The sequence below is a fragment of the Fulmarus glacialis genome, unplaced genomic scaffold (assembly GCF_000690835.1).
Source record: "Fulmarus glacialis isolate BGI_N327 unplaced genomic scaffold, ASM69083v1 scaffold15132, whole genome shotgun sequence".
Taxonomy (NCBI): Eukaryota; Metazoa; Chordata; class Aves; order Procellariiformes; family Procellariidae; genus Fulmarus; species Fulmarus glacialis.
In genome coordinates, this window is record NW_009198565.1 from 7,346 (window position 1) to 19,482 (window position 12,137).

The following is a 12,137-nucleotide window of genomic DNA, read 5'->3' on the forward strand; positions in this document are numbered from 1 at the left end:
GCATGTGCAGCACATAAAATGGTATTTAAAGTATTGCATCTTCAGTGCCCACAGTTATTTCCAGCTGATTTCTTCTAAGACTTTGTATGGAGATCTAGCTTCTTAGTGTGGTGGAGAATCTTGTGAGGCTGCATTTATAGTAAGGTCTCTAAAATACCAGGTTATAAATACCTTTTTTGCTTTTACCATTTAAAAGCTTAATTGAGGTATCATGCTGAATTGAAGTATTTGAATGACAACTGCATTAGAGTTAGCTGGAGATAAAGCGCAAGAGTAAATCAGTGATTTTTTGCTCTCCTGAGAAGACTGGGCGTTGTTCTCCAAGTGGGATATTTAAAACAGCCAGCAATCTCAGCTGGCAGGATTGAGACAGTCACCAGGAAGATCCCAAGCATTTATTTAGGAAAATTGTGTATGTTTAACAACTGAAGCAGCAAAAGTGCATATGGATTCCCCTGCACTGTTGCCCATGTCATGACTTCAGAAGCAGAATGGGACAGAAAGCCAAACAAATAGTAACTGTTCTCCATCAACGCTAGGCTGTAAATGCATGCTGTTTACATGCTGATGCTCGGGGTATTTGGTCGGTCTTTTTAACAAGTGATCCTCTGCACAGTTGTGCCACTCCATGTGGGGGAGCACTGGAAGGGTGAGTATAGTCACACAAATGCAGCGCAGGCTGCAGGACCTGCCTCCCCTCCCTCCGCACGCACAGCTTCATGCAGGAATCCCACCGCTGTGCTGCCTCAGTGGTACCTCGCCCCGGTCTTTGACCCTGTGCCCGGGGCATAGCTAAAGAAGGCAACCCACTGGGACCTCCCCATCCATCCACACCTTCTTCCTTGGGGATCTCATGGGAAGTGGGTGCTGGCTCAGGCTCTGTTAACTTTCACACGCTGCCTGCTCTGCTTTGGGGGGGCTGCAGTGCCAGCTGCTCATGCAAGGCACCAGGGCAGCATTCTTTGCTGGACACCAGTGGCCAGAATCATGGAGATCACTAATGGCAGAGGTGGCACTCAGCTTTGGTTTTTGGGCTTGGCAGATTTGGTTGCTGGAGGAAAGATAGAAACAAAAGGGGAAAATACTTCCTTTTGCCCTGAAACTATTCTCTGGGCTTTGCTCCAGAGACGTCATTCTGGCTTGATGAGAGCTGCAGGAGGGTAAATGAGTTTTAATGCTCAGCTCTGAAGAAACAAGCATGTTTTTGCCGTTTCTTGTCCCTAAAGCAGGAGGCCATGGGCTTGGGTTGCAGGCCAAGACAGTCTGCTGATGGCTTCATGTGACTGGGTGTTAAGCCTGCCCAATGGGGAGCTTGCAGAGGAATAATAACATCTCCTTGTTCATGAGGAAACTACCCTGTGGTGGGCTGGCATATCAGGCAAACCCTGGATTTGCTGTGGGTGGAGGTCTGGTGGTGGTTTAAGAAAGCAGCCTCATGGAGGGCTTGCTCTTGCTGCTAATGTGCACAGGAGAAAAAAAGGGGAGGATCCTCTTGCAGCTTTTAACTGCCTCAAGGGGACTATAAAGCAGACAGAGTCCAGATTCTTCTTCTTCCCAGAGGTGCACAGTGAAAGGCAATGGGCACAAGCTGCAGCAAAGGGAAATCCCAGCTGGATGTAAGGAAAAATATTCTTCCCCAGGGTACTGGAGGGCCCAAAGAGGCTGCGAAGAATCCAGTGTGGGAAATACTTGAGCTGGACACAGCCCTGAGGAACCTGATCTAGTTTGGAGTTAGCCTTTATCTGAGCAGGAAGTTGGACTAGAGATATACAAGGGCTCCTACTCACCTAGACTCTGCTGTGAGCTTATGACTTGTTCGCTGCCAGCAGAGGCAGGATTTGACCGAGCAGCCCATATCCTGCGTCTTAGGGCCAAATATCAGTCCTATTTTCCAGCCCCTTTTTGCACCCTTCAGGAATAAGCCAGACACTGTTCAGCCAACTCAGGCTGACTGAAACCCTTGTCCCCAGTGCAGACAGTATTAACAGCTTCCCCACCCAGCAGCCAGGGGGAACAGAGGACAAGCATTTGTTCCAAACCATGGTGAGGTGCATGTTTTGTTTGTTTTAGTGATGAGGAAGGACTGACTAGTTTTGCTGCCTATATCTGGCAATTCAGAAGAACCAGGGACAGATGGGCAATGTTATATATTCACGGAGTCCAGCTGTGAACCCTAAATGCTGGGAAGTAACTAATGTAATGCAATTATTTAATGTAACAAAGAACCGAGGAAATTGCCTGCTGCAGCTAGAGGACACACGAAAGACAGTTACTCTGGTAAAACAGGGAAGATTTTCTGGACCCACTTAACCAAGGTCAACCTACTTTGCAGTGCGGTCATATAGCAGAGCTCCTGGTAGTGCCTGGAGCAGGAGGGAATGGCGGCATCCCCGGTGTCCCAGTTTCAAAGCCTCACTCCTGAGCTCTGCAGAGGACAGAGGCTGTGCTCAAACGTTGTCCTTGTCTGCATGAGTGTGATGTGGAAGCTCCTCAGTTAAAGCTCCATGCTGTACAGGTATTGTTTTGAGTTCCCTCTATAAGGAAAAATTACTTCTGATACAGCATTTTTACAACCGGAGAGATAAGATACAATGCCAAAGGGCTCCCTTCCAGCCCTATGCACCCTGAGTCGAAAGTGCATGAGAACAGAAGATAGGTAACGTGGCAATGACACATCCTCATATGAGCCCTTCTTCTACAACTATTACTTCTCTCTCATTAAAACCTCATGTAGGTTATTTTTCTCCATATCAGACAAACCTCTTTCTTTGTACTGGACCCAAGACGTTTCATGTCATCACCTGTAGCATAGCAGAGGGGGAAATGCCCTCCTGTGAGCTTCTCCTCTTAGGTGCATCGCGCCTCATGATAACTGCAGGTTTCCATGTGTTAGTGGAGGGTAGCCACAGATGCTCCTCGTGTTGCATCCTTCACTCTGCATCACTGTCTGTGAGACTGATGGCATAGCCCCGGTGATGTGCTGGGCAGCAGGACATGCTGAAGTGGGATCTAGGCAGAAACACAAGCATTTTGAGGTCTCAGCTGCCTGGGAGGGGCTGGTCTAAGAGCTAAGTAGAGAGCACTTGGTGGACCTGAATTATGCTTTAATTCTGGCTTTTCCTCACCTTGGATGCCTGCCATTGCAACCTGTTTATACATTGTTTCCTCAGGCATTACAGTCCCCTGACTCCTCCATTTAAAGCTGTGCAGCAGTATGGGTTAGAGATTCTCATGCTTGTGTGTTCCCACAATAAAGGTTCTTGGTACCGGCAGGGTATGGTCACCCTGCCTTGTGAAGGCCAGAGGTATGAATGTCACATTGTCACTGGAGATTTAGGGATCCCCAGAATAATTCAGCAAGTGGATAGTAAAATTATAAAATCTTTAAGACAGGCTATGCAGTTAGTGTATTTAATAGTATATTAATATAACTAATTCCATACTAATTGATGTTTGTTAATTATTATTATTAATAGTTAACAATTATATACTGCTATATTGCTATAACTGGCATGGTAAAACATGAATATAAAAGCAGGATGGGTAAAAATATGTAGGTGTTTTTGTTAAAAAGAAAAAATTTAATGAATTTCCAGCAAAAAGCTGGTTTTATTGTTTTCAGTGAAAATGTTTATCACAGCGGAGGTTTATGTTTCTTTCATATCTATTTTGCCTTTCTTATTTATTCCTTTTCCTCCAACATCGCAAAAACAATTCTGAATTTTGAAACCAGTTCTCCGTGTTAAAAAAGCTGGTGCCAGTTCAGCGGCCCAATAACAGAAGCCTCAGGAATTTGCTATGGCATTGACTAGTCTAAACTGGGAGCAAAGTTTAATAACTTTGCTACCAAACAAGCTGCTACTGAAGTTGAAGTTAAAAGTCTGTTTCACTCAGAGACCCAAACTTAAGTACCTTCTCCTCAAAAAAACTAGAGGGGAGGTTTAGCTACTTTAAAAATAACTGCATATTTATGTGTTTCGGAAGCAAAGAACATTCTTGCCGTTCTTTGGAATACCTATCAGAAAAATAAATCTTTTTTTTTTTTTTCCTGCTAAAGAGGGCTGGAGCACACAGCATAGGAGAAGAGGCTGAGGGAGTTGGGTTTGTTCAGCTTGAGGAAGGGAAGGCTGGGGGGTCCTACAGCCATCCGCAACTACCTGATGGGGGTTACAGACCAGACAGGCTCTTCTCACAGACACGATGAAATGATAAATTGCCATGGGCACAAGCTGCAACAAAAGAAACCTTGACTGGCCATAAGGAAAAAAATCTTCCCTGTGGGAGCAGTGCAGCCCTGGGACAGGCCCAAAAAGGTTGAGAAGTCTCCAGCCTGGGAGATACCCATACCTTGACCAGATGTGGCCCTGAGCAATCTGATCTAGCTTTGGGGTTAGCCCTCCTTTGAGTCAGATAACTCCAGAGGCCCCTGCCCATCTAAACTGTGCCATGAGCCTAAGAGTCTTCAGAACAAAAAAATAACTTTTACACTATCAGTTGATAGAAAACAAATTTAATAAACTATTACATTTATCTCACTGTAACCAGGCATCCACCTAGAAGCTTTCCCATCCTGTTTGTACAAAGCCCACATCCCACGTCCCTCCACCTTTGCTCAGGTTTTCCATACATGTCGCCAAAGAATCCTCTGTCCTGAGAAGATAGCGGATCTTCTTAGGAGGAGATCTCATAAGCAGCTCTCTTAAAAATAAGAAGTTTATCCTTTCATTAATCCTCAATCTCAAGAAGATGCTAGTCCCCAAGTCCCTCCAGCACTGTGCTGGAAGCCTTTCAGTCCACATTATACCCTCAGCAAGAGGCCGGCTGGGTATGCTGATGGCTGTGCCACTCCCAGCCTGAGCACAAGAGGCATGCCTCGCCGCAGCTCACAAATGCTCAGCATCGCCCCCATGTCCGGGGCCTCGATGGTGCCACCACCCTCCTCCCTTGGGAGTTCCACACTGGAAAGCTGTCAGGTTGAAAGTGTGTGGCCCCCAAGCTATACTGCTGACTGCACCAGAAGCAACTGCTCCTGCAGCGATTTCTTAAAGCCACCCAGGGCTCTTGCGTCTTTTCCATCTCTCCCATCTATTTAATTTTATGTGCCTTTCTCTGTGCCTGCTTCCCTGAAAACATCACCCCAGCCTTCTCTGAACCACCACAGCCCTCCTGGCAGAGCTGTGTCAGCAGAGCTCTGTGCCATAATTACACCAGCCCCTCCAATCCCATTAGCAAAGCTAATGATAACTCACATCAGCCTTGGGCATATCTATGTCAAACAGGAATGGAGGTGGGAGGTTATTCTAGACTCCTAAATCACATCTAGTTTCCTAGTAAGGCTGGACAAAAGCAGAGTTAAATTAAACCCTGGGGAGAGGAAGCGTGGATGTGGGGCAGTGCCCATGCTAATAAGAGAAGCGTGAGCTGGTGCAATCCATTTTTCTGGGGCTCTGCCTGCGTCATTAATCAGGCATTATCTTAAGACTGTTCCCAAGGTCCTAATCCCATTACCGGACTGATGAGATGCTTTACCAAGGGAGTGACTTGGGCACGGCATCATGCTCTGTTGGCCCTGGTTTCCAGAGACGCTGCAGCTCTACAAATCAAGGTGCCTTGCAGCACTCCTGTGCCTCCAAAAGTCAGGGAGACAACTGACAGAGAAAGCAGGCATGGCAGTAGAAGTGCCTCCAGAAGTGCTGGCAGGATTGTGCACCGGCATTGTGAAGGCAGTATCTCTGTGGCCCAAATGCAAGTTTGGAAGACATTTTGGGTGATTAGTTGCATAGCAAAAAGCTGGTTCTTTGATGCAGAGCACCCGTGCAAGATGTTCATGTGCTGTTCAAAATACATCTCATTTTGCTTCTGTGTTCATACAAGAAGCATTTTGCTGAGCAAATAGTCTCTGTGGGATTATATAGTACCTCTTAATCACCCATCCATGTAAACACAAACGGCCTTGGGCTGGGAGGGAAGTGTTTGTACTGGCATCCACTTGGCTTGTGGAGGCACTGTGAACGCAAACAAACCTTTAGGATGTCTCACTCCCTCTCAAATATCTCCTCCTCCGTTTTCTGAACTTTGAGCATCTCCGCTCAGTAAACCCTTTCTGCATCTTTCTGCACTCAGGGTTCAGAGCAGCTGACCCATCACAGGGCTCACATGTGGGCAGCTCTAAGCCATGGGATGTTCCCAGTGACCAGCCAGAACCCTCCAGAGTGAGGACAGGAGTCCCTGCGAGGACGCACACCCTATAGCAGCCATGGACTCAAACAAACAAGAAGGTAAAGCATCCTCTTATTTCACTTCTTGATAGTACGAAAGACAGCGAGGAAAAACCTGCTCTCATATGACCTGCCTGTTGGCAGCTGCCAGCCAGCCCCCCCAAGAGCACCTCTTAGCCACGGCAGCTGTGGGCAAATGTTCCCTTCTTTTAGTTTCATACAAATATCTGGGGTTTGAAGTTTTTAATCTCTTATTTTAGAGACACCTCCCTCTCCCCTCAGGAAAATAATCCTGTGGCATATGTAATGTCCAACATGGGAAGTCATTCCCCTCTCTTGCCTCGGACCCACCTCTGCCTTGGGATTTACAGAGACTTCTAACTATCAAAAGCTGTGATGAGGATCTGCTTCTCTCTCCCACATGCTTTGTTGCAAGGGGTTCTTGTTCGTGTCTGTGCCACAACCCTTCTGCACCAGTGCAAGCATCAAGATGTATCCAGGTCACAATGCTTGCATGCAACCAGTCCTGCTACAGTCAGCAGCACTTCTAGAAAGTCTGCAAAGCTCAGGGGTTTCATGTCCAGGGTTTTAGTGGTTATCTGCTTTAGATGTTGTTCTTGCAGAGGAATGTGGGGCTGGTGGTACTTGCTTTCCACCCCAAGCCCCTTGCAGCACTGTGCTCTGCCTTGCCACTTCAGAGATACTGAGGAACTCTTGGAACTATGAGGAGCAGGGGGAGCAGCTTTAGGAGTGCCCGTAACTGTCAGCTCAGGAGAGAGCCTGGACCACCTCCCTCCCTCTTAAAAGACGCTTGGTGGTACCAGCATTCATTCATGGCATAGGTAACAGAAGAGTTAATTTCTCTATTATTATTATTCTAATTTGACTAAATTAGGTCTGTGTACCTAGGCCCCTGCACTACAGCAGGCTGAAAAGGAAATTAACTCAGGGATTTTTTCCAATTAATTGGTATGCCCTCACAGGCTGCAGATGTTCACTGCAGAAATTGGGAGATAACCACAAAGCCCCTTGCTTCCCACAGTGCAACTGTAAGGAGCCTCCCCTGCTCCAGCTCTTAGCAGTGACTTTATAGAAATGATCTGGGTTTTGACTGGGTACATGCAGAGAGTGAGAGGCAGAGGAGGAGCATTCTGCTCATTCTCATGGCAAAGGTGGGAGGTAAAATCACAGTAGCAGGGATACTCTCCCCTCTTCTGGTCTTGCTCAGGAGCAGTTCCTCAGTTTGAGGGTGTCCAAGGACATTACAGACTGATCCGTATCCAAACCCAAATGAAAGATCCCTAGAGACTTCTGCAGGGCTTGGGTCGAGCCTCTATGTTATATATCAGATTGAAAAACACCCAAAGAAAATGTGCTTCTACCTGACACATCTAGCCCTTCACAAAGCTCAGCATTCAATATGTCCACCACTTTGCAAAAACAGCATCTTCCTCTCCTCCCAGCATCTGGTTTGTATTGTGCTATTAATTAAGAAACATGTCTTCCTGCTCTTTTTGGGTCAGTCATTACCATCCCACAGTAAGAGTCCAGCAGTAACATTTACATCAGAACAGACAGGTAACCTGTTTTCTTGATTCAGGGGGATTGCAGTACACACTGGCGCCTTCTCAAGCCTTAACTCCAGGCATCATGAGAAAGCTTCATCATTCACTTCAGGCCAAAAGTCGGTTTCTAGTTCGTGGGGTTGCAGAGAAAATCAAAAAAAAAGACCCACAAGGGCCAAAGCTGAAAATGAAAACAACCTGTCATTTAAAAGATGAAACTTGGGACTTGGTGCGGGCTGGCTGATGAGTTTTGACCCCAAATAGCTGGCAGTTTGGGGTCATGGTTACTTCTCCCAATCAGCCTGCTGCCCCTTGTTTTCCCCAGGAGGAACCTCGGAGGATATTCCCTGGAGGGTCAGTGTCTGACCCTGCTACCCAACCCCACGGCTGCAAGACCAGCTAGCACGGGGAGAAAGTGGCACATGGGCCTCTCCTCCTCTGCCTCTCACTTCTGCGAGTCACTGGGGAATTTGCTTACGTTCCTCTGAATCAGGACAAATCCTAAAGATCAGAACAGGGCCAATTCATAGGTGCCCTTGGCAGTAACCCATATTCCCCCTCAGGGGTAAAGAAATCAGAATGTAGCTGTGCCTCATAAAGCTCTGACTTCCAGGCTTCAGCTTTCCACTTCATGCACTTGCTGACTGTGTAGAGTCCTCCCTGCACTCTTTTCAAGCCTCTGCAGGATTGAATTTCTGTGATCTTAAGGGCCCAGGTGGGTAAGGCACTGAGCATCTGCAGCCAGCATGGAAAGAGGGAGCTTGGCTGCCCATTGGGCATGGGGTCACTGGTCATGTCTGTGACTGACAGCAGAGACGGGTGAAGCAAATTCTTGGAGGCAAGAGAAAATCCACCTCATGCAGTGACATTGCCAAGGCGAGGTGATCCAGATGAGGAATTGGGTGGCATGGTGTTTTCTGGGAGTGAAGGCCAGCCAGGGAGCCTGATGTAAGGAATAATATGGGAACTGATGGCCATTGGACTGCAATTCCCTCAAAGTGCAATGGTGGCACAACCAGCAATTAATTTCTGTGGATAATTGAAGGTTTCTGCACGGAAGAGACAATGTTAGAAGAGGAAATAATAAATATAGACTTTTTGCTTTCAATCAAGAACCCATTAATGCCTGGAGATAATGTCTCTGCAGTGTCCAAAACACTTCTGCAAAATAGATATAAGCTCCTCCATGAGCTAAGTCTGTTTCAGAAATGTTAAGTCTAGCTCCATTGTACAAGATCAGGTGGGATCACAATGCCACAAAAACCTAGGAATGATGAAACTGATGAAAAGATGTATTTTTTTGGTGTTACAAAAGACATGATTACTGCTTGGAATGCATTGTGACAAAATATAACTAGGGCTTAAAATATACAGATCAGATCAGCCTTTTGTGGAGATAATAGAAATATGTACAAATATAGTAGAGGATAAAATTCATAATTTCAGAAGAGAGAGGGATCAATAATACGTTAGGGGAAAAAACTGTTACTTAAGGCTGGTACTCAGAACTGAACAATTTAGTCCTAATTGCACATACAAGGTTTCTCACCTCTTCACATGGATCAGCTTTGGACAGACACAGGACAGCAAATGAGGTGAATTTAACATCTGATTTAGATGAGCCATGCCTGTTTTATAATTGCAGTTTATTTTACAAACAATATGGTGTTCACACCTCCTAAAGTGAGACCTGAGTCCTTTAAAACCGATTTGTACCTCAAGAGGGACTTCAAACCCTCTGTTCTAGTTATTTATAGCAACCATAATAAGTAATTTTAATTGACTGAAGTTCTTTATTCCCACAGGAGAGACTGAAAGTGTGCCTGTGAGTACCCCTGCAACACAGATTTCCCAGGTAAAGATGAGCAAAATGCCCTAAATACCTCCAAGAGTTTAAAGTGTTACTGATAGATAAACAGTAGTTAAAAAGTGGAATTAAGTGGAAGGAAAAATGTAGGCACTTACAAGGAACATGGCAACTAAAATGTGCACACTGCATGAATAAATGTCATACATATCACATCTTGGCCTCACCTTAAAAGACACTTCAGTAAAATTTCTCTGCTCACAACCAGTTGTGTTTAGACAGGTGATTTGTGAGCTCAGCTAATTAACTAGCTGGCATTGTTAGCACCAATTAGAGAACGTCAATTCATTGTGCTGGAGGGAGATTTCATGGCTGAGCTCTGATGACCTTTCACCAACCCCGATGAACTGTCCCAGGAGCAAGGACGTGTTGATTGACATGGGGTGGGGACGTCTTTCCCAGCAGGGGGCCAAGTCTCCAGGTGCCTCTGGGTTATCCTGGCAGCCTCACAGCTCCTTGGAGCATGGGGTGCTCTTCTTGCCTGATAATCCAGAGCAGCCGGGCCAGCCAGAGTGTTGAGTCTTGCTGCATGTCTCTGTCTGGCTCCCCAGCCAGCAGCTTGGAAACCCTGTCTTTGACCCCACGTTGGCTCAAGGTGATCAGGACTTCCAGAGCTCTGTGGCTGCTCTTCGAGTTGACATTCTTGCTGCAGTTAGCCACCACAGATGCAACAAGATTGTCTATACCGCAGCCCAGGGAGCGTCCTTCCTGTAAGATGCAGTTTCAGTGTTTCTACAGTAATGTTTCCTATGCATTTCCAGTCTGCAGGAAACACAACAGAGTTTTGAGCACTTTAAACCTTGGTTTGGTTCAATATGGAACCGTACTCTGAAAGAGAAACATATCCCTGAACTGGAAAACCTGACTATTTGAGACCTCCCTTGTCACCATTGCAACACTAATGCCAGTAATTGCTTGTAAGTGCACCATAGCAAGTGGAGAAGCTATTGCTTTCCATTAACTAGTCAGTGCTTCTCTTGTCTCATCCTCTTTTCCCATCCAGACAGCTCCAAGCAGGAGCTGTGACTGGGTTGCTGAAGGGCCCAGCACAGTGGATCCAACATGCATGGAAAGCTAGCAGACTGTTGGGACAGTGTGCTGTGAACACCACGCACACCTGTTGCTTTCCAGAAAAACCCAGCTGAGATGTGGATACCCTAACGAATCCTTTAAAAGAAAGTTACCAGCTGGCTGTCCCCTTCTGCTTCAGTGAGAGCCCTATGGATACTGCAGTTACCAAAAAAGACTGCACAGATGTGAAACCAGAGCTGACAAGTGCTTGCAGCCCCCTTCAAGTATCTCCATCCTTCTCTTCTGTCCTTACCCTGCTGCTCTGCCTTTATTCCTACCATCCTTGCCTAGGAATATAGGAATGCCTACTGGATATACTCCTAGGGCCAGGTTCTCTATCACTGTAAATCAGCACAGCTCTGCTGCTTTCCCACTATGAGGCATTGCAAGCCTTCCTAATGCTTGGCTGTAGAAATGCTGCCCTTAAATGTAGGAGTTAGGAGCTGTGCTAGAAATTAGTTGTTCCCTGGTAAAAGCATACATCATGCAGCTCAGAAAAATCAGATCCAGGCTTCCTGGCAAGTGTTGGACTTTGTGCGAGATTAGTTTCAGGCAGTGTCCTCAGGCAGCCCTCTTTTGGGTGACACAATGTTCAGATCAGCTGCATAGAAGATGGGCAAAGTGATGGACAGTAGATAAGCTGGGGGAAGTAACACAGACAGTACTCGACAGTACTCCTTCATGGCCACAGAAGAAGGTTTTGCTCTTCTCTAGGATATATTTATAACAGCAGAATTACTCCTGTGCAGTGTTTCTTCATCATGAGCCTGTTTTGCATTGGTTTTGACAGGCTTCAGCTCAAGGTCCCTGAGAGCAAGCCCTGTTTAGTGTAAGGACCCTAGGCAGCTGCCAAGGGTGGCAGATGCAAATACCCATCCCTTTGGAGACACAGAGTCCTGGACAGCCTGGCTAATGCTGGGGGAGATATGTGGGGACACAGCTACTCATGGAAGCAAGGGTTCCGTCTCATCCTCTCAGTGGCAGCCAGGGCAGTCAACCCAGCTCACCAAGGCTCTGCCCTCTGCTTTCCATCCCAGCCCTTCCTTCCATAAGCCATCCCCACCTCCTGGCCACGACCATCTTCCCTGGGCTGCCTCAAAGTCTGAACAAAGCTTTAGGCTGCAGCGACGGTCATTATCTTTTGCAAATGGCTCAAATTGCTGGCACCCACCGAGGGAGGATGGGGAGGCTCTGCAGTTCTTGCTGCCTCCGGTCCTGGAAGCAGCACCAGTCCTGTCCACCCTTTGGGGACAGTACAGCAGGTGAGACAGGAGTAGAGGCTCGGCGAAGGAGATTTCACAGCCGTTACACACACACGCGCGTATATATATATATATACACACATATATAAAAATACCTCCACCCTTGCAAAGTAAAGTCAAAGCCAGGCTGAGAAATGGTCTTGTATGTCTTCCG